General features: G+C 42.6%; 1 long non-coding RNA gene across 1 annotated transcript; it reads left to right on the forward strand.

Moving 5' to 3' along the window:
- The first annotated feature begins 10,848 nt into the window (after positions 1 to 10,848).
- On the forward strand, positions 10,849 to 20,758 carry LOC140407604 (uncharacterized). Its single transcript, XR_011939721.1, has 3 exons — positions 10,849 to 11,153; positions 18,183 to 18,314; positions 20,634 to 20,758. It is a non-coding gene; the product is annotated as an uncharacterized lncRNA (long non-coding RNA).
- Positions 20,759 to 21,013: the final 255 nt, after the last annotated feature.

Here is a 21,013-nt window from a genome sequence, read left to right on the forward strand (position 1 = left end):
GATCCCCAGGTAACGAAAGTCTCTTGTTACCTTCCTCAACGGTAGGTCTTCTATTTCTCTACTCTGCTCCCCTGGATGCACCACAAACAGCTCACTCTTTCCCATGTTCAATTTATACCCTGAAAAATCCCCAAACTCCCCAAGTATCCGCATTATTTCTGGCATCCCCTCCGCTGGATCCGCCACATATAGTAGCAGATCATCCGCATATAAAGATACCCGGTGTTCTTCTCCTCCCTAAGTATTCCCCTCCATCCCTTGAACCTCTCAGCGCTATCGCCAGGGGCTCAATCGCCAGTGCAAACAGTAATGGGGACAGAGGACATCCCTGCCTTGTCCCTCTATGGAGCCGAAAATATGCCGATCCCCGTCCATTCGTGACCACACTCGCCACTGGGGCCCTATACAACAGCTGCACCCATCTAACATACCCCTCTCCGAACCCAAATCTCCTCAACACCTCCCACAGATAATCCCACTCCACTCTATCAAATGCTTTCTCGGCATCCATCGCCACTACTATCTCCGTTTCACCCTCTGGTGGGGCCATCATCATTACCCCTAACAACCTCCGTATGTTCGTGTTCAGCTGTCTCCCCTTCACAAACCCAGTTTGGTCCTCATGAACCACCCCCGGGACACATTCCTCTATTCTCATTGCCATTACCTTGGCCAAGACCTTGGCATCTACATTGAGGAGGGAGATTGGTCTGTAGGACCCGCATTGTAGCGGATCCTTTTCCTTCTTTAAAAGAAGCGATATCGTTGCTTCTGACATAGTCGGGGGCAGTTGTCCCCTTTCCTTTGCCTCGTTGAAGGTCCTCGTCAGTAGCGGGGCGAGCAAGTCCAAATATTTTCTGTAAAATTCAACTGGGAATCCGTCCGGTCCCGGGGCCTTTCCCGTCTGCATGTTCCTAATTCCTTTCACCACTTCTTCTACCGTGATCTGTGCTCCCAATCCCATCCTTTCCTGCTCTTCCACCTTGGGAATTTCCAGCCGATCCAAAAACTCCATCATTCTCTCCCTCCCATCCGGGGGTTGAGCTTCATACAATTTTTTATAAAATGTCTTAAACACTTCATTCACTCTCTCCGCTCCCCGCTCCGTCTCTCCATCTTCGTCTCTCACCCCCCCTATTTCCCTCGCTGCTCCCCTTTTCCTCAATTGGTGTGCCAGCAATCTGCTCGCCTTCTCTCCATATTCATACTGTACACCCTGCGCCTTCCTCCATTGTGCCTCTGCAGTGCCTGTGGTCAGCAAGTCAAATTCCACATGCAGCCTTTGCCTTTCCCTATACAGTCCCTCCTCCGGTGCTTCCGCATACTGTCTGTCCACCCTCAAAAGTTCTTGCAACAACCGCTCCCGTTCCTTACTCTCCTGCTTCCCTTTATGTGTCCTTATTGATATCAGCTCCCCCCTAACCACCGCCTTCAACGCCTCCCAGACCACTCCCACCTGAACCTCCCCATTGTCATTGAGTTCCAAGTACTTTTCAATGCATCCCCTCACCCTTAAGCACACCCCCTCATCCGCCATTAGTCCCATATCCATTCTCCAGGGTGGACGCCCTCTTGTTTCCTCCCCTATCTCCAAGTCTACCCAGTGTGGGGCATGATCCGAAATGGCTATAGCCGTATATTCCGTTCCCCTCACCCTCGGGATCAATGCCCTACCCAACACAAAAAAGTCTATGCGTGAATAGACTTTATGGACATAGGAGAAAAACGAGAACTCCTTACTCCTAGGTCTACTGAATCTCCACGGGTCCACCCCTCCCATCTGCTCCATAAAATCCTTAAGCACCTTGGCTGCTGCCGGCCTCCTACCAGTCCTGGACTTCGACCTATCCAGCCTTGGTTCCAACACCGTGTTAAAGTCTCCCCCCATTATCAGCTTTCCGGTCTCTAGGTCTGGGATGCGTCCTAGCATTCGCCTCATAAAATTGGCATCGTCCCAATTCGGGGCATACACGTTTACCAACACCACCATCTCTCCCTGTAATTTGCCACTCACCATCACGTATCTGCCCCCGTTATCCGCCACTATAGTCTTTGCCTCGAACATTACCCGCTTCCCCACTAATATAGCCACCCCCCTGTTTTTCGCATCCAGCCCCGAATGGAACACCTGCCCTACCCATCCTTTGCGCAACCTAACCTGATCTATCAGTTTCAGGTGCGTTTCCTGTAACATGACCACATCTGCTTTAACTTTCTTAAGGTGTGCGAGTACTCGTGCCCTCTTTATCGGCCCGTTAAGCCCCCTCACGTTCCACGTGATCAGCCGAGTTGGGGGGCTTCCCACCCCCCCCCTTGCCGGTTAGCCATCATCTTTTTCCAGCTTCTCGCCCAGTTCCCACGCGGCTGTATTTCTCCCAGACGGTGCCCCCCCGCCCATCCTTTCCCGCACCCACTCCCCCCTTTCCCCAGCAGCAGCAACCCAGTAATTCCCCCCTCCCCCCCCCCCCCGCTAGACCCCCCGCTAGCGTAATTACTCCCCCCATGTTGCTCCCAGAAGTCAGCAAACTCTGGCTGACCTCGGCTTCCCCCCGTGATCACGGCTCGCCCCGTGCGGCGCCCCCTCCTTCCTGCTTCTCTATTCCCGCCATAATTATCATAGCGCGGGAAATAGTTAATGTTAATGAGTAGAATGAAAGACTTGGGAGAGATGTAGTTTAATGGGTGAACAGCTATTATGATGTAGAGATGCCGGCGTTGGACTGGGGTGAGCACAGTAAGAAGTCTTACAACACCAGGTTAAAGTCCAACAGGTTAGTTTCGATGTCACTAGCTTTCGGAGCGCTGCTCCTTCCTCAGGTGAATGAAGAGGTATGTTCCAGAAACATATATATAGACAGATTCAAAGATGCCAGACAATGCTTGGAATGCGAGCATTAGCAGGTGATTAAATCTTTACAGATCCAGATTATGTTAATAGCTGTTGTACATCATTAGTGATGTCAGATCATGTGTCTCTAGAACTCAGAAGGAGATCACTCTGCCATCTATTCCTGTATACAGTTGTATATAGTTAACAAACATTTGGAAGTTCCTGTGTGCCTTGTTTCTAATAGTCTCTGTTAAGCTTGCCCTGAGCTTTTTTCTGATATTACTTCACTACCCAGGTGGTACCTTGCACCAATCAGATCATTTGAAAGTAAATGTTGACTTTTTAAGCCAGTATTACATTTTCTTAACCAATGTATTACATGATTTATAAATACAACATTCTGTCATTTGCTATTTTTCTTCCAATTTCCTCTTTAGATCCCCCTACACATTTCCTATTAAATCTTTAACCCAACAATTTTCCACACCCCTGTAATCAAGATCTGGTCAAATTTCATCCCAACATTTTTCAGATCTGGGGTGAAATTCTCCGGAAACGGTGCGACGTCCGCCGACTGGTGCCCAAAACAGCGCAAATCAGTCGGGCATCGCGCCACCCCAAAGGTGCGGAATGCTCCGCATCTTTGGGGGCCGAGCCCCAACCTTAAGAGACTAGGTCGGCGCCGGACGAATTTCCGCCCCGCCAGCTGGCGGAAAAGGCCTTTGGTGCCCCGCCAGCTGGCGCGGAAATGACATCTCTGGGCGGCGCATGCGCGGGAGCGTTAAGCGGCTGCTGACGGCATTCCCGCGCATGCGCAGTGGAGGAGTCTCTTCTGCCTCCGCCATGGTTGGAGGCAGAAGGGAAATAGTGCCCCACGGCACAGGCCCGCCCGTGGATCGGTGGGCCCCGATCGCGGGCCAGGCCGCTGTGGGGGCATCCCCCGGGGCCAGATCGCCCCGCGCCCCCCCCCAGGACCCCGGAGCCCGCCCACGCCGCCGTGGTCCCACCGGTAAGGTAGGTGGTTTAATCTACGCCAGCGGAGACAGGCATTTTAGCGGCGGGACTTCGGCCCAATCGGGCCGGAGAATCGCGGGGGGGGGGGGGGGGGGGGGGGGTGGCCGCCAACCGGCGCGGCGCGATTCCCACCCCCGCCGAATCTCCGGTGCCGGAGACTTCGGCAACCGGCGGGGGCGGGATTCACGCCAGCCCCCAGCGATTCTCTGACCCGGCGGGGGGTCGGAGAATCTCACCCCTGAAGTGAAGAATGTGCATTTGTGCAAATACAGCAAATCAAATGCATGTTTCTGCTAATGATTGCACCACTCCTTATAGTCTGGTGCTTATTCCTGCTGCAGTGTACTCATTTCCTCAGCCACTTCTGCTTCTGGAATGATAGAAAATAGATTAATGAGGAAAATACATAGAAAGGTATTTACAAATTGTGACTGATGCAGTGAAAAAAGAGCAACAGATAGATGTTGCAAGAATAACAGATGGATTGACTTCAACAGAGAGAAAAGATTAAAAATTACACATGCAAAACCATATAATGGCTCCTTCGGAACTCCAAACTTCCTGGCATAAATATGCATATTAGTGTAGTGATATTCAGATATAAATATACGTGATCAATGTATGTAAATGCAGTACAGTCATTTCAACACTAGATGTCTCACAATCAGATACTATAAAACCGGATTCCCGCTCTTTTTAGTTAGTTAGAGAGTCTGATCCAGAACAGTGAACAAGCAAGACATAGAATAGCTAGAGTGAGAGAAGTTAGAACTAGTTTGTTATAATAGTGTATAGTTATCTGTATTGTACTTTATTTCTTTATAGTTAGTTTAGTATTGAGTAAAAGGACTCACAGTTTGTTATTTTATTACTCATTAAATAGTTCATCTTTCAACAAGAAGACTATTGGTCATTTTATCATCATGGTGGATTCAAGAGTAATACATATATTTTAGATAAGTCATTATTTAAAATATAACATGGTACCAACAAGTTTTAAATCTTTTAAGATAGACTAACGAAGATTTAGTATAGAAAAGAAGGAAAAGAAAAATCAGATTCAACTCTTCGACTATAGCAATCATCGCAACTTTGAAAACTTTGACGCAAACAACATATCAATGGACCAAGTTCAAGCACCAATACATCTAAAGACCACTGGTAATTTAAATTTAATTGGAAGTTGTTCAAGCAACAATTTCAACTTTACCTAGAAACTACTGATTTAAGTGCAGCGCCAGAAGCTAGAAGGGTCGCATTATTTCTATCCCTTGCAGGACAGCAAGCAATCAAATATTCAACTCATTTAATTTTAGTGCTGGTGAAGATAAAACTAAATTTGATCAAGTGATAGCGAAGTTTGATGAACACTGTAAAATGCAGACAAATGAGATTTTACAACGACTGAAATTTCATCAGAGAATTCAAAGAACTGGTGAACCTGTGAATAATTTCATTTCAGATCTCAAGATCTTAGCTAAAACGTGTAATGATGAAAATCTACATGATTCACTTGTCAGAGATCAAATAGTATATGGTATACTTGATGATAATGTCAGAGAAGCGTTAATTCGTCAAAATGATTTAATTCTACAAGTTGCGATTGACAAATGTATATCAGCAGAACAGACCCGAAGCCAGTATCTAGCATTTTATCCTAAGAAAAAAGCACAAATCTCTACACAAGGCAGAGAAAATTAAAATGGTGTCGCAAGCAAAGCAGAAATCTGCGAGGAACGGAAACTATCCTCTGCAAGCATTTTTTGACCTCTGCACATGCACGCTACGCACCAAAATGCGAGATGCTCAAGAAGAAGTCTGCGCATGCATGTACGTCACAATTACATCATGACGACAACATAATTCATGTCACAGATGTGGTAACGCACACTTAAAGGAGAATTGTCCAGCTTTTGGAAAACAATGTTTAAAATATCAGAAACTCAACCATTATGCTTCACAGTGTCAATCAACTGCTACATGCATTCCTCCTACACACAAAAAGTATCACAAAGTACGAGCTGTGGACAAAACAGAAGAAATCAACACTCAAGAAGATTTCACGGAAGATGACAATATTTTATCATCAGAAAATACTTTCTTCATTGGTGTAGTTGATTTGTCCATCAAGCATGATCTACAAGCAAGCAAAGATCATCTTAAAACAATGAAGTTACTTCATCAAGAGTCTGAGACAAATCTTCAAGCAACGGAAGAACAAAAAAGTCAACACAGTAAGCAACGAATGGATGACTACTGTGTATATTAACACTATTCCAATCATTTTGAAATTGGATGCCGGCGCCTCGGCGAATCTTTTGAATTCCAAGGACCTGTCCAAGATCAAGAGTCATTATGAAATGATTCCTCCAGAATGCTCATTGCGTGATTACAATGGCAACCCCCATTTTTTCACATGGATCCTGCTACCTAAGTGTCACAAACAGAGACATTCAACAATAAGTAAGGTTCGAGATTGTCAATGATACTCGTTCATCATTACTTGGAGCACAAGCATGCAAAGATTTGCAATTCATACAGAGAATCTTCATGAATACCTGTGAAACAAGTACGGTCACTGATGATGTTCAGCAACTCTTACACCAATACCCAAATGTTTTTCAAGGTATGGGCACTTAACCTTTTCAGTACAAAATCCAACTGAAAAAGGATGCCAAATTAGTGACCATCCACCTAGACATGTTCCTGCTCCACTTAAAGATCAACTGAAAGCTGAATTGTCAAGACTTCAAACTCAAGGAATAATTTCTAAGGTTACTCAACCTACTGACTTGGTAAGCTCCCTAGTCTGTGTAAAAAAACCTACAGGTGAAATAAGAATCTGTATGGACCCAAAAGATCTCAATAGAAATATCAAGACAGAGCATTATCCAATACCAAAGAAAGAAGATATCACTGCTGAGATGGCAAATGCTAAAATATTTACCAAGCTTGATGCGTCTCAAGGATTTTGACAGATGCAATTAGAAGACTCCAGTAAACTTCTTTGTACTTTTAATACACCTTTTGGAAGGTACTGTTTCATAGGATGCCTTTTGGTATTATATCTGCTTCTGAAATTTTCACAGAACAATAGAACAGATGACCGAGAACATAGAAGGAGTTTTGGGTTTATGTTGACGACATAATCGTCTGGTCAACAACGCCTGAAGAGCATATCAAGCGTCTAGCGTCTTCAGGAGGTTTTCAAGAGAATTGACGACTATGTTTTAAAGTTAAACCAGGCCAAGTGCATGTTTGCCGCTTCATCTTTAAGATTCCTAGGTGACAACATAACGGCTGAAGGCATAAAACCAGATCTATACAAAATGCAAGCTATCAAGGCAATGGAAATTCCTAAAGATAAGAAGGCAGTCTTACGTTTCTCGGATTTGTCAACTTTCTAGGAAAGTTCATTTCAAATCTATCCGCGCGAACAACTGCTCTACGTCAATTGATAAGAAAGAACACAGAATTCATCTGGACTGACAAACATACTGCAGAATGGACTGATTTGAAACAACAATTGACACAAGCTCCATGCTTATCATTTTTTGATCCTACAAAACCAACCAAAATTTCAACTGATGCAAGTAAAAACGGCATAGGTGCTGTTTTACTGCAACAAGACCATTTGATAGTTGGGTTCCTATTGCCTATGCATCAAGATCAATGACTGACACTGAATGTAGGCACGCCCAAATCGAAAAAGAGTGTCTAGGGTTAGTCACGGAGATTTCCAAATTCCACGACTATGTTTATGGTCTACCAAATTCACAGTAGAAACTGACCATCGTCCACATCATAGAACAAAACTTAAATGACATGACTCCAAGACTTCAACGTTTAATGATGAAATTGAGAAGTTACGATTTCGCACTGAAGTATACACCGGGTAAAGAATTAGTAATTGCTGATACTTTATCTAGGTCAGTCAACAGACATTCTCCAAGAAGAATCCATCAATGATGTTGATTCACATTTGCAACTATTCAAAGAATTACTACCTGTATCGATGTCAAATTTCAGCAAATTCGCATTGAAACACAGAAAGATACCACGTTGATGTAAGTTATGAAACATCTTCAAGAAGGATGGCCCAAAGGTAATTGTCCGCAATATTAATCCATTCAGTCAGAATTGACTATTGTAGATGGTATACTGCTGAGATAAGATCGCATTGTAAATCCACAAAGCATGCATTCTGAAATGCTGTCGAGATTACATGAAGGTCATCTAGGCATTGAAAAAAGTAGAAGACATGCCAAACAGTCTATCTATTGGCCTGGTATCAACAATGATATTGCGAACATGATATTGTCATGTTCAACATGTCAATCCCATCAAAATCAGCAATGCAAAGAACCACTGCAACTATATGGTCTAGTAACATCACCATGGATCAAGGTTGGTGCGGACCTTTTTCACTTTTTTGGAAAAGACTATCTTGTAGTCATTGACTATTTTCCCAATTTTCCTGAGTTAGTGAAACTGAACGACATCACATCCAACAATGTCATTAAGGCATGCAAGGAGATATTTGCCAAACATGGTATTCCCAGTATCGTAATGTCTGACAATGGCCCTTGTTTCTCAAGTCATGAATGGCATGATTTCGCATTGAAATACAACTTTCAACATGTTACTTCAAGTCCACATTTTCCGAATTCAAATGGAAAAGCAGAAAAAGGTGTTCACATCATGAAACAGCTACTTAGCAAATCTAAAGAATCTGATTCTGATTTTTACTTAGCTTTACTCAATTACAGAACATCTCCTCTATCAACAGGCTTATCTCCATCTCAAATGTTATACAACAGAGTGTTGAGGACAACATTACCTCAATTACACTTTTCTGCTCAAGAACAACAAATTCTTTTTAAAAGAATGCAATAACAGAAAATGAGTCAGAAAAGATATTTTGATCAACATTCGAAAGAACTGTCTACACTAACTGATGATGATATAGTTAGATTCAGACTTCCTGAAGGAGGTTGGTCTGACAAAGCTCACATAATTAGGCAATTCTTACCAAGATCTTATCTGATCAGAACTTCCAATGGAACCATTCTAAGAAGAAATAGAAGAGATCTACTTCAAGTCAAAGATACTGTCAACATTTTTCCAGATCTTGATTTGAACCAGACTTTCCAAACAACTTGAAAGAAGAATGCAATCAAATGTACTGATTCACAACGAACTGAAGAATTCTTCATCACCTTTGAAGTTGAGAAGATCGACAAGGAGAAGAAGACCTAATCGTCTGAATTTGTGAACTTTTTCAATAATCTAGTGATTACTGTGTACTGTTTACACTGCATTTCTTATGTAAATTTTCTTTTCAGATGTTTCAAAGAAAATATTAAAAAGAAAGGGGGATGTTGTGATATTCAGATATCAATATACATGATCAATGTATGTAAATGCAGTACAGTCATTTCAACACTAGATGTCTCACAATCATTTACCATAAAACCGGATTCCCGCTCTTTTTAGTTAGTTAGAGAGTGTGACCCAGAACAGTGAACAAGCAAGACATAGAATAGCTAGAATGAGAGAAGTTAGAACTAGTTTGTTATAATAGTGTATAGTTATATAGTTATCTGTATTGTACTTTATTTCTTTATAGTTAGTATTGAGTAAAAGGACTCACAGTTTATTATTTTATTACTCATTAAATAGTTCATCTTTCAACAAGAAGACTATTGGTCATTTTATCATCCTGGTGGATTCAAGAGTAATATATATATTTTAAATAAGTCATTATTTAAAATATAACAATTAGGTGCAGCCAAAATAATCACATGGCACCACAGTGCTAAAGCTGTGTCCTCCTTTATTTAAATAATCACAATTCAGAATTGCACAACGCCATCCTGAAGCAGCACAACACACAGAACAAGTCCAAATTCAGCTTTGGTGGTCTGCCCATCACCAGGAGAATCATCAACAACTGCTACGAATGTGGCATCAGATCAAGTGGCTGATGTAGAACACTGCATTTCACACCTGAAACGACCCACGAGCATTGGCACATTAAACTGAGTAGGCAAGCAATAGTTTAGAAACGTGGGTGTCAACTTTGGAATAAGGGTGAGTTGGAAGATCTACAATTGTTTCAGATGTCATCACTGTTATATATTTCAGCAAAAAACCCTATGTGCTTTAATTTCAATTGTAGACCAATATCCAAGTAGTTGGTGCACAAAAGCAGTTTGCCAGGCTGCTTTTGACAAAAGGTTCCAGCGTCTGTATGTGTTCAACCCATGCTGGGAAGCCACCTCTGGATCAGATTCTGGTGTGACAGCTCAGCATAATAAATTATATATGAATTCACTGTTGTAAACTAACGCATAGATATTCGCTCCTATTTAGGAAACGAATTCAATTTAATTTTGCTGCACACAACACTTGCATTTTAGCCCCACCACCCTGACCTCAACTTGAGGCACAACCTGCATACGTGGAAGTATATGCATACTCCCCAAGCAATGCGCCTCCCAGAGACACCACAACCGAACCTGGCTGTTGCTGTTGCTGCTGCTGCGATAGCCTCCCGCCCCCTCGGCGGCCGCCGGCCATTGGTTCGGCGAGCTTGATTGACACTGTCCGGCGGGTGCCGATTGCTCAGAGTCTGCGCCAATTATACCCACTAAGCTTGTATGACGCTTTGAAGTCAGCGCGCCTGCGTGATATCTCCCTGTGTGTGTGTCTCTCTGCCCCCCAACAACCTGACGTCTCAAAGTGCCCGCCCTTTACGTTCGTCTATTGGGTCTTCCTGGATGATTGACAGCAACCCGGTTCGGGAGCCGCCAGCGCTGATTGGCGCACCGACATGGCAATCAGCGGGACCGGCTTGCGATTGGGCAATCCGGCCTTGTTAATCACAGTGACCAAGACAGACAAGCGGCCAAAGTCCCGCCCCCTCCCCTCCGCCAGCCAAGAGACAGGAGAAAAAAAAATATTGGCTTGGACCGAAAGGGGTTGGTTTCATTTGATTTAATTCTTTGTTTGAAAGGAGAAGAAAACGGATGGAGAGTGAGAGAGGGGAGGGGGGGGAGAAAAGAAGAAGAATCGGGGGAGAGGGGGGGGTGGGTGAAAATATTATTTTCAGAATTTAAAATTATTCCAAATTAATTTATTTTTTCCCCCCCATTTTTATGTTAAAATTATTTTATTAAAAAAAGAGAAGGAAACTGTGTTGAAGAAGGGAAAGGCAGCGAAGGACAATGAAGAGGCGCAATGCTGATTGCAGCAAGATCAGGAGGCCGTTAAAACGGAACAGAATCACCGAGGGGATATACGGCAGGTAACAAAACAAAACCACAAAATGCAAACCTTCCACACGTTCAAAGACGTTTTAATGATGGTGATTATTATTTTGAAAGGAGTGATCACTCGCAGCACCCCCTCCGCCCCCCGTTCCGCTGTGGGGAAAGCGTTGGTTGGCGCTGACTCTGGGTGTGTTTCCTTTGCACTAGGCCGCGCAGAAGCCTGGGACTCGCGTAATAGAGAGTTTGGGGGGTGCAGAGCCAACATTATTTTCTTATTTAGGTTGTTCTGGAAACCTCCCTTTTAATTTTTTTGTGAAATATATATCTATACTGTAAATAATGTCAATGTGTGTGTGAACTGAGGTTTTCGAGCCCAGTGTTTGCCTCCTGTCGTGCTGCTGTTTCTAGTGACATTGCCATAAGAACAGAGTGGGGATATTGCTGCTGCTGCTCTTGAGTGACTTCAGTCAGAGCTGTCACAATATGGTCTCTTTCTGACCTGCCAGCTGAAGTTCCAATGCACCCCCCCCCCCCCCCTCCAATGAATTGTACAATATTTCTGAAGTTTGTGTGCGGCATTACTTCTTTTGGCTTTGGAAATCAACTGTGCTCAATTCTGGAAAGTTTATACCCCTCCTTCTCCCCGTTCCAATTTTCTTTTGAAGAAAGGTCTTCACGTCAGCTCTTGGAAAGGGAGTAAACTCTTCTAGAATACTCAATACTCTGTGATTTTTCTTTTGGTTATCTCAGTAGGCAAATTATTCCCCCCCCCCCAGTTTTATTTATGCTGTCACGTTCTACCGTTGTCAAGTTAGATAGTCTTTGGCATACTTTTGGACATTTTTGTTTTGTACAGGGAGGTATTATTGGTTATAGTTGTCAGTGTTGTTGAACAGCATAACTCTGGGGAATTTTAATACTTTGTCTATGTAAAAGTGTCTTGATTTAGTTCATTTTCTTTTTGGAGTAGAAATTTTACCATGAAATCTAATTATTCTTTCTCTCTTTCTCCCAATGCCACACATTATACTTTGGTACTCAATCTTGTGTTTTATTATTATCTTTGAGTGGCATTTTATCTTACTGAAATTTAGGTTACCTGGCAATGAAAATTAGCCTGATTCTTTTGCGTTTTATTTATCAAAATGATTATTTACAATCAAACATATTTATATGTGACACAGCTACAGTGCTCCAAGTCTGTATTATTGAATTTAAATAATCATTGGTTGCGAGTTATTTTTGAGCTACTGTTAGGTGGAGGAAAATCGCAGCTGAATTTATACACTGCAAGATACCACAAGCAGCAGTCAAGAGAATGCTTTTGGGGGGGGGGGGGGGGGGCGGTAATGGATGAGCAATAAATGTTGGCCTGAATACTAGGAGAGCTGTCCTGTTCAAATAGTGCTGCTGACTCTTTTGTGTACACGTGATGGTAGAGATTCAGGTTTATGTCTGGTCTGAAATAAGGCATTTCCGATAGGGTAGCACTTCCTCAGTACTGCATTATAGAGTCTCAGTTTGGGTTGAGTACTCAAGTCTCTGGAGTGTGGCATGAAATCGCAGATTTCTGACTGTGAGATAGCTACTACTGACACAGGTGACGCTTGGTGTCCTTGAAACTCTGACCTGCACTTGGTAAGAGTTGAGAGGCTGTTGTCAACAAACAAGATCTTTCAACTGATATCTTTTTAATTGTATTTTTGCAGTTCTTAAATATTTACACTACAAATGTGGATGTTAATAGTTGAGCCTTTAAAAATCTGAGTGGATTATTTGAACAGCTGAGTGGCAATAATGTAAAGTTGTTGAAATTTTTGGTTAATGGTGCTGATGGTTTGATATCATCTAAGAGACTTTGTTCCCATCGGAAGTAATGTTACAAGTCACATTTTATTAATGAGAAATGAATTTTATTCAGGAACAATTAGAAACTGCAGCAATGTATTTAAGTGGGAAGGAGAAAACTGCCTTTAGTGTCCCATTTTAGTGCTTGAAAATATCAGTGCAAGTTTAGAACCGAAAAGCCTGAAGTTTGTTCCGCAATTCAGTTAGTTCCAATGTAGTTTCAGTTGGAAGTGACCGTTTGTATATCTTTCCCATGTAAGTGGTAGCATAGCCCATTATATATTGGACGTATTACAAATTGGGACAAAAATGTTATGTCAAACTAGTATTAAAAATGAATTCAACCAGCTTTTCGGTTGCCCTTCCCTTCCTCTATCTGAATTTTGGAAGACTTTTTCGAAATTTAGAGTACCCAATTCTTTTTTTTCCAATTTAGTGTGGCCAATTCACCTACCCTGCGCATTATTGGGTTGTGGGGATGAGACCCACGCAGGCATGGGGCGATTGTGCAAACTCCAAACGGACAGTGACCCGGGGCCAGGATGGAACCCGGATCCTCGGCGCTGTGAGACAGCAGTGCTAACCACTGTGCCACGTGCCGCCCCGAGAAGACTCCCTTTTTAATGGCAATCTAGAGTTCGGATGTCAAGTCACTAGGAAGCCCTGAACTTACTGGCATCTGACATTAGCATCAGTGCAAGGCATTAAACTGGTAGTATGGTTGGTGTGTGAATTTATCAGCAGTGAAATTGTGGCGCTGTACATATTTATTTCACTGACACTAATGTATTGAGTAGGTTTGCCCAAAATACTACTTGCTGCAGTAATATATATTATATGTAGATTCATTTGGTGTTTGTAATGAATAATATTCACATAAGATTAATTTAGGAGTTGCTCGACAAAGTTGCAGTAAAATAAACCCGCTTAAAAGTTGGTGTTGGCCAAAATTAAACTTGAATCTAGTTTTAATACCTGACAAGTCACACAGATACAGAAGGCTTGTTGGTACCCCACTGACAGCAAAGTGATTAACTGTTTGAAATCTGTATTGCTGCGCAGTGATTACACTATGTGTTACTGTTCACGATATTGCAATGCAAATTTGTTTAAAGTCTTTAAAATTCAAACTCCGTGACATGCTTTCAATTGCAAATTCACCTGCTAACCGTATCCATGCTGTGGAAAGTATAAATGAGCTAGCTTGTCCATTTTCATTGTAAAATTACTTTAGGTTCTTGAGATATTGGGGAGCCCCATGTAGGAAGACGCATCAGGTTCTTTAGTGCTTTGTCTTTGCCTATTCGTATGCGTGGGGAAAAGAAAATAGTTTGTTCCATCCAAATTAGTGTCGTTCAGCACCGGTGCAGGTCATTCATTTTCCTCCTGGAATGGCACAGAGTTCATATCACTGCTGTATTGAATCTGGTGGATAGTTAGCTTTTCAACTTCAGTGTAAACATATGTTGAAACTTTTAACTTGTTAACCTCAGGCTGAAATGAATTTAAATCATTTAGTCTTCTGACCTGTAATTTGTGCATGTTATTTATAAATCTTCTAGAAAAATGCATGAAGGAAATCTGATCTAGAGGCTGTTTAAGGTTTACTTGACATGCAGAATAGAATAGTTAGTGCCTACTCATTTGGTTCATTGAAACCTGTTCAGACAGGTTGAGATGCTTGTCTTGCTTGTAATGCAAACTGTCATGAAAAATGTGAATGTAAATATATGGGGTTGGACCTAGCTGGAAAAGCTATGTTAATGATGCATGCTGTTATTAATAAGCAAATCGATAACCAGGTTAGGGATTGAGAGGTAAATCATGAATTGTGCCTTGCATAAACAGCATTTTGCCCTTGATTTCCATTACTTTGTGGAACTTGCCAGACTTACACATTAATTTCCCTTTTAAACTTACGGCAGAAAGTTGGAGCTGGAACTTAGCACAAGTATCTTTTTAACAAGTGATAATTGTTATAGAGGGCCCATCAACGTCTTTGGTGCAGGAAAGGAAAAATGTGAACTACTCCGCCATATCGTTAATTGTTAAGAGATATCGGGCAGCACGGTGGCGCAGTGGTAGCACTGCAGTCTCACGGTGCCGAGGTCCCAGGTTCGATCCCGGCTCTGGGTCACTGTCCGTGTGGAATTTGCACATTCTCCCCGTGTTTGCGTGGGTTTTGCCCCCACAACCCAAAGATGAGCAAGCTAGGTGGATTGAACACACTAAATTGGCCCTTAATTGGAAAAAATTTATTGGGTACTCTAAAATTAAAAAAAAATTAAAAATTGTTAGAGATTTAAAGTGTTTACAATTTTTTATTTACTATTTTTTGCTTTTTTAAAATCTATCTCTTTTCCTATTTCTCTTTCTTTAACTTGAATTCAGTCTCCTATGTTCCTGTTTCTTTCACAATCCTTATGAGAGAGACTGATGGACATACCTTTCACTATGATCCAAGGTGTTTCATTGCCCTTTGATGCCGCTGTAAGCTCACACCTCCAGCAAGTTACAGTGCAAAACATTACTCAGTATAAATGCGCAAGAGGCAGTTTCCTCGAGCAGTGTTTTTCAAACTTCTTTTCAGGTGACCCATTTTTACCCGCCGGCCGACCTGCACGACCCACGCCGGCCGGCCTGCGCAACCCACGCCGGCCGGCCTGCGCAACCCACGCCGGCCGGCCTGCGCAACCCACGCCGGCCGACCTGCGCGACCCACCATTTTCTCTTACCTTGTTTGTTGCTGACAAAAATGGAGGAAATGGTTTTGGGTCCCTTTGGCCCCAATGGTCCCTAGCCCACCCGGACTTGGAAAAAAAAAAGGCTGCGACCATATAAAAACAAATGCAGCCGCACTGCGCATGCGTGCCCAATCATCGGTGCGCATGTGCAAAACTATGCGCATGTGCACCGATGATCGGGCACGCATACACAGTGTGGCCAAATTGTTAAAATCTGTTCCTGACCATTTTGACGGCCGCTCGCAGCCGGCATTATTAAAAGGCGGCTGTTGTGCGCCGATTTGAGAGATCGGGAGCGCTGCGACAGACGGCTCTGCAATCCTCCTGACACCCGCCCGCGAGTTTGACAATGCCTGTCCTAGGGTACACCACCTGACTTCCAGCTACAGCAAGACCGGGCCCTTAGATGTATTTTCCCCATAGTAGCACGGTTCCAAGATGATGGGCCTAGCATTGGAGCATATTGTAAGCGTTGGTTCTTTTTTTTAAACAAATAATTATTTATACATTTTGAAATAAATCTTCTATCAACACTTTTTCTTGATAACGTACCTGTTGCAAATCTAATTTGTCCAAATCCAGCATGTTCTCATACAGGTTTCAACAAAGTCTTTATTTATTTAAAGTTCTTATTTATTTATATGTAAGCACCTTGTCAGTGATTGATGATCACTTCCTTAAATTTGTGTTTTTAAAAATAAATTTAGAGTACCTAATATTTTTTCCAATTTAAGGGGCAATGGGTTGGTTGGTGGGCGCATGTCGCACGCAGTGTGGTGGAGGTTTCGGGCCTGGAGGACGACGGTCCGAAGGCTGTCAGCCGTCCAGTGTCGGGAGCAGAGGGTACTCATGAGGCTCTCTGCAGTGGGGTGCAGGGCTCACTCAAGCCTGACACTGCGTTGCCCATCACCCCCTCTGGGGAATTCCTGGAATCTGGCACATCATAATTGAAGGTTCTTTTGTTTCTCTGCCTCTGTAGATAGTTCAGGCTGTGTCCTATTGAGCCCCCCACCTCGCCTCCGTCTCTCCCCACCACGCAACCCTTCCTTTCCCTTCTGTTGGTATCAGAGGCGAGGGTATCTGATCTCTCCAGCGCAAAGTTTAGTGCATGTACCGTTTGTTTTTTAGTACAACTGTGTTGTGAACTGTTTCAATAATCAGAGTATCCTACACCCCCCTCCCCGTACATTGGTACTGAGGGGAGGGTACCCTGTTTCTCCAACACAAAATTAGTGTTTGTACCGTTTGGCCTTGTATATATTTTTTATTGTTTTAATAAAAAGATATGGCTAATCCACCATCTACATTTGGATTGTGGGGTGAGACCCACTCAGACACTGGGAGAATGTGCAAACTCCACACGGATAATGACCCAGGGCCGGGATTGAACCCAGGTTGTTGGCATCATGGGGCTGGTTTAGCACAGGACTAAATCACTGGCTTTGAAAGCAGACCAAGGCAGGCCAGCAGCACGGTTCAATTCCCGTACCAGCCTCCCCGAACAGGCGCCAGAATGTGGCGACTAGGGGCTTTTCACAGTAACTTTATTTGAAGCCTACGTGTGACAATAAGCGATTTTCATTTCATTTTTCATGAGGCAGCAGCGCTAACCCTGCGCCACTGTGCCACCCCAACTTCCTTAAATTTGTTGATGTAAATTTCTAGCATTGGACTTTTTTCATTTACCCATATTGTAGTGGCAGCTGGTACTAAAACAACAATCATAGTTGATTGGTGGAGAGATGAGGAAGAATTATTTTACACAATGATTTGTTATGGTTTAGAATGTAGTGACTGAATAGGAATTGGAAATACACTTAGAAAAGGGAAAGGAATTGGAGGACTAAAGTGCAAGAACAGGCAGTCGAACTGCTTGGATAGTTTTTTTTCAGAAAAGTGATGGGCCGGATAGCTTCCTGTAAGATTACATGATAATGGAATGATTCTGTTTTCTGTGTTTTTGTGAGGAGGTGTGATGGGCTCGTTCTACCACCTTTTCTTTCAAATCTGGGCTTTTAGGAAATTCCAGATGCACAGCTGTTTACTTTCATGTATGTATGGCTGTGTGTACTAAATACTGAGAAGGTGCAATAAAATTAAAATAGTTGTACCAATAATAGGGAAAGTAGTTTGAGCCTGTCCCACTTGTATCATGTGCCTTTCACGACACAAAATCAGTTTTTATTGTTTCTTACTTGTAGGTGTCTTTATTTGTGCCATTTTCGGTATGACCTGGATGGTCCTAAATTAGTTCTCTCACAATTCGATCACTGATGCTGAGTTCACACATTAACTGTTTGTTGCCTTGTCAGATTACAGTTGTTGCTCTGCTCCGTATACTGTGTCAAATATAATTAAAATGTTGCTTCCTCTGCTACTTGAAATGCATTTTCATTTTCTGGGCATCTATATTTTATTTTGTGTGTGGAGTTAAGTCTTGAAACTAAATTTATTTTAATTTATATTTGGTAGAATAGAATGATACAGTAAAACCAAAGCAAAATACTGCGGACGCTGGAAGTCTGAAATTAAAACAGAAAATGCTGGAACTACTCAGCAGGTCAGGCAGCATCTATAGAGAGAGAAACAGACCCAACATTTCAGGTTGGTGATCCTTCATCAGAACTGAGCTGTCAGATCTGAGTTTTTCCAGCATTTTTGTTTTTATTTCAAATTTCCAGCATCTCCAATACTTTACTCTTGAATTATATAGTGATCCTGATTAACAGTGACAGAAATTTGTTCTTTTAGTATTAATGTGTAATTTTTAAAAAGTATTCATTGCATTGTCATTGCATTGTCACTGATGTACAGTATATTGATGCCAATTTCCAAAGCTAATATCACACTAATATCCTTTTGATATTTTGTAAAGTGCTCTTAGAGTCCCTCAGTGCAGAAGGAGGCCATTTGGCCCATCAAGTTTATACCAGCCCTCTTTAAGAGCACCCTACCTAGGCCACTCCCTTGACCTATCTGTAACCCCCCATCTAACCTGCATATGTTTGGCAGCTATAGGGACATTTTTGGCACAACATTCCACCTTTGGACATATTCTATAGTCCTTGTCCGGTCTTCTGTTGTTTTTTTTCTAGAAATAAGATACTGCGGATCCTGCAGCAATGGATGTTTTAAGATACTTTGTGAATTGTGTTCTGGATGTATTGTAATTCTTTCTTTGATATAAATTTATAGTACCCAAATTTATAGTACTCAATTTTTATTTCCAATTAGGGGGCACTTTAGCTTGTGCAATCCAACCTACCTTGCACATCTTTGGGTTGTTGGGGCTGAGACCCACGCAGACACGGGGAGAATGTGCAAACTCCACACAGGCAGTGACCCGAGGCTGGGATTGAACCCGGGTCCTCGGCACCGTGAGGCAGCAGTGCTAACCACCGCACCACCGTGTCGCCCTTTATACATAGAACATTACAGCGCAGTACAGGCCCTTCGGCCCTCAATGTTGCGCCGACCTGTGAAACCACTCTAAAGCCCACCTACACTATTCCCTTATCGTCCATATGTCTATCCAATGACCATTTGAATGCCCTTAGTGTTGGCGAGTCCACTAATGTTGCAGGCAGGGCATTCCACACCCTTACTACTCTCTGAGTAAAAAACCTACCTCTGACATCTGTCTTATATCTATCTCCCCTCAATTTAAAGCTATGTCCCCTCGTGCTAGACATCACCATCCGAGGAAAAAGGCTCTCACTGTCCACCCTATCCAATCCTCTGATCATCTTGTATGCCTCAATTAAGTCACCTCTTAACCTTCTTCTCTCTAACGAAAACAGCCTCAAATCCCTCAGCCTTTCCTCATAAGATCTTCTCTCCATACCAGGCAACGTCCTGGTAAATCTCCTCTACACCCTTTCCAATGCTGCCACATTTTTCCTATAATGTGGCGACCAGAATTGCACGCAGTACTCCAAATGCGGCCGCACCAGAGTTTTGTACAGCTGCAACATGACCTCATGGCTCCGAAACTCAATCCCTCTACCAATAAAAGCTAACACACCGTATGCCTTCTTAACAACCCTCTCAACCTGGGTGTCAACTTTCAGGGATGTATATACATGGACACCGAGATCTCTCTGCTCATCCACACTGCCAAGAATCTTACCATTAGCCCAGTACTCTGTCTTCCTGTTATTCCTTCCAAAATTAATCACCTCATACTTTTCTGCATTAAACTCCATTTGCAACCTCTCAGCCCAGCTCTGCAGCTTATCTATATCCCTCTGTAACTTGTAACATCCTTCTGCACTGTCCACAACTCCACCGACTTTAGTGTCATCTGCAAATTTACTCACCCATCCTTCTACGCCCTCCTCCAGGTAATTTATAAAAATGACAAACAGCAGTGACCCCAAAACAGATCCTTGTGGTACACCACTAGTAACTGGACTCCAGTCTGAACATTTCCCATCAACCACCATCCTTTGTCTTCTTCCAGCTAGTCAATTTCTGATCCAAACTGCTAAATCACCCTGAATCCCATGCCTCCGATTTTATGCAGTAGCCTACCATGGGGAACCTTATCAAACGCTTTACTGAAATCCATATACACCACATCAACTGCTTTACCCTCATCCACCTGTTTGGTCAATACTGTGATGTAAAGCCCTTTGACATAAAATTAATTGCTAGAAACCATTTAGTAAGAACCCTACGGCAAACAAACATTTCAGTTTATTTTTTTATATAAAGACTATTTTATCTTGCTCTGAGGGCACTGTAGATTTAACAGTTCCTGTGACCATTTTGATACTGAAGGCACATTAAAAGGATTTTCTGACTTGTAAATATACTGAAATGGTCACCCGTACAAATAAAATACTGTATTTCTGGCATTTTTAAACAGCTTCCACATCTGAAAAGTTTAATTGAACATATTATCCTCCTTTCTTGGTCTAGTGGAGTGATTGGTTGACCTGCTGAGGTGGTTTCCTTTTGTGGCCAAACTCTAAACTTTGGGCAGAAAAAATAAAGCTGTGATGGATGAGGGACACCAGCCCATCCAGTTCCGCTTCACTGAGCTCCAGTATCCTGCTTTACAGATGCAATACAGAACCTGATGTACAGTTTGTTATTTGAATAATGTGTGCAGAGACCTACTGTTAGAAAATATTGTTTTGATTTGACGACAGCGCTTCCAGCTTTTTAAATCTCAGTGCATACAGCCCCTTATTCTTTTCTGACGTTTCTCCTCCGTCCTTTTCTCTTAAGATGAAGCTCTCTGGTACCTCATGGGGTAGTTTTTCATTTGTAAGCTTAGTCAGTGCTGGTGGACATTT

Source organism: Scyliorhinus torazame, unplaced genomic scaffold, assembly GCF_047496885.1.
Source record: "Scyliorhinus torazame isolate Kashiwa2021f unplaced genomic scaffold, sScyTor2.1 scaffold_1632, whole genome shotgun sequence".
NCBI classification, from domain to species: domain Eukaryota; kingdom Metazoa; phylum Chordata; class Chondrichthyes; order Carcharhiniformes; family Scyliorhinidae; genus Scyliorhinus; species Scyliorhinus torazame.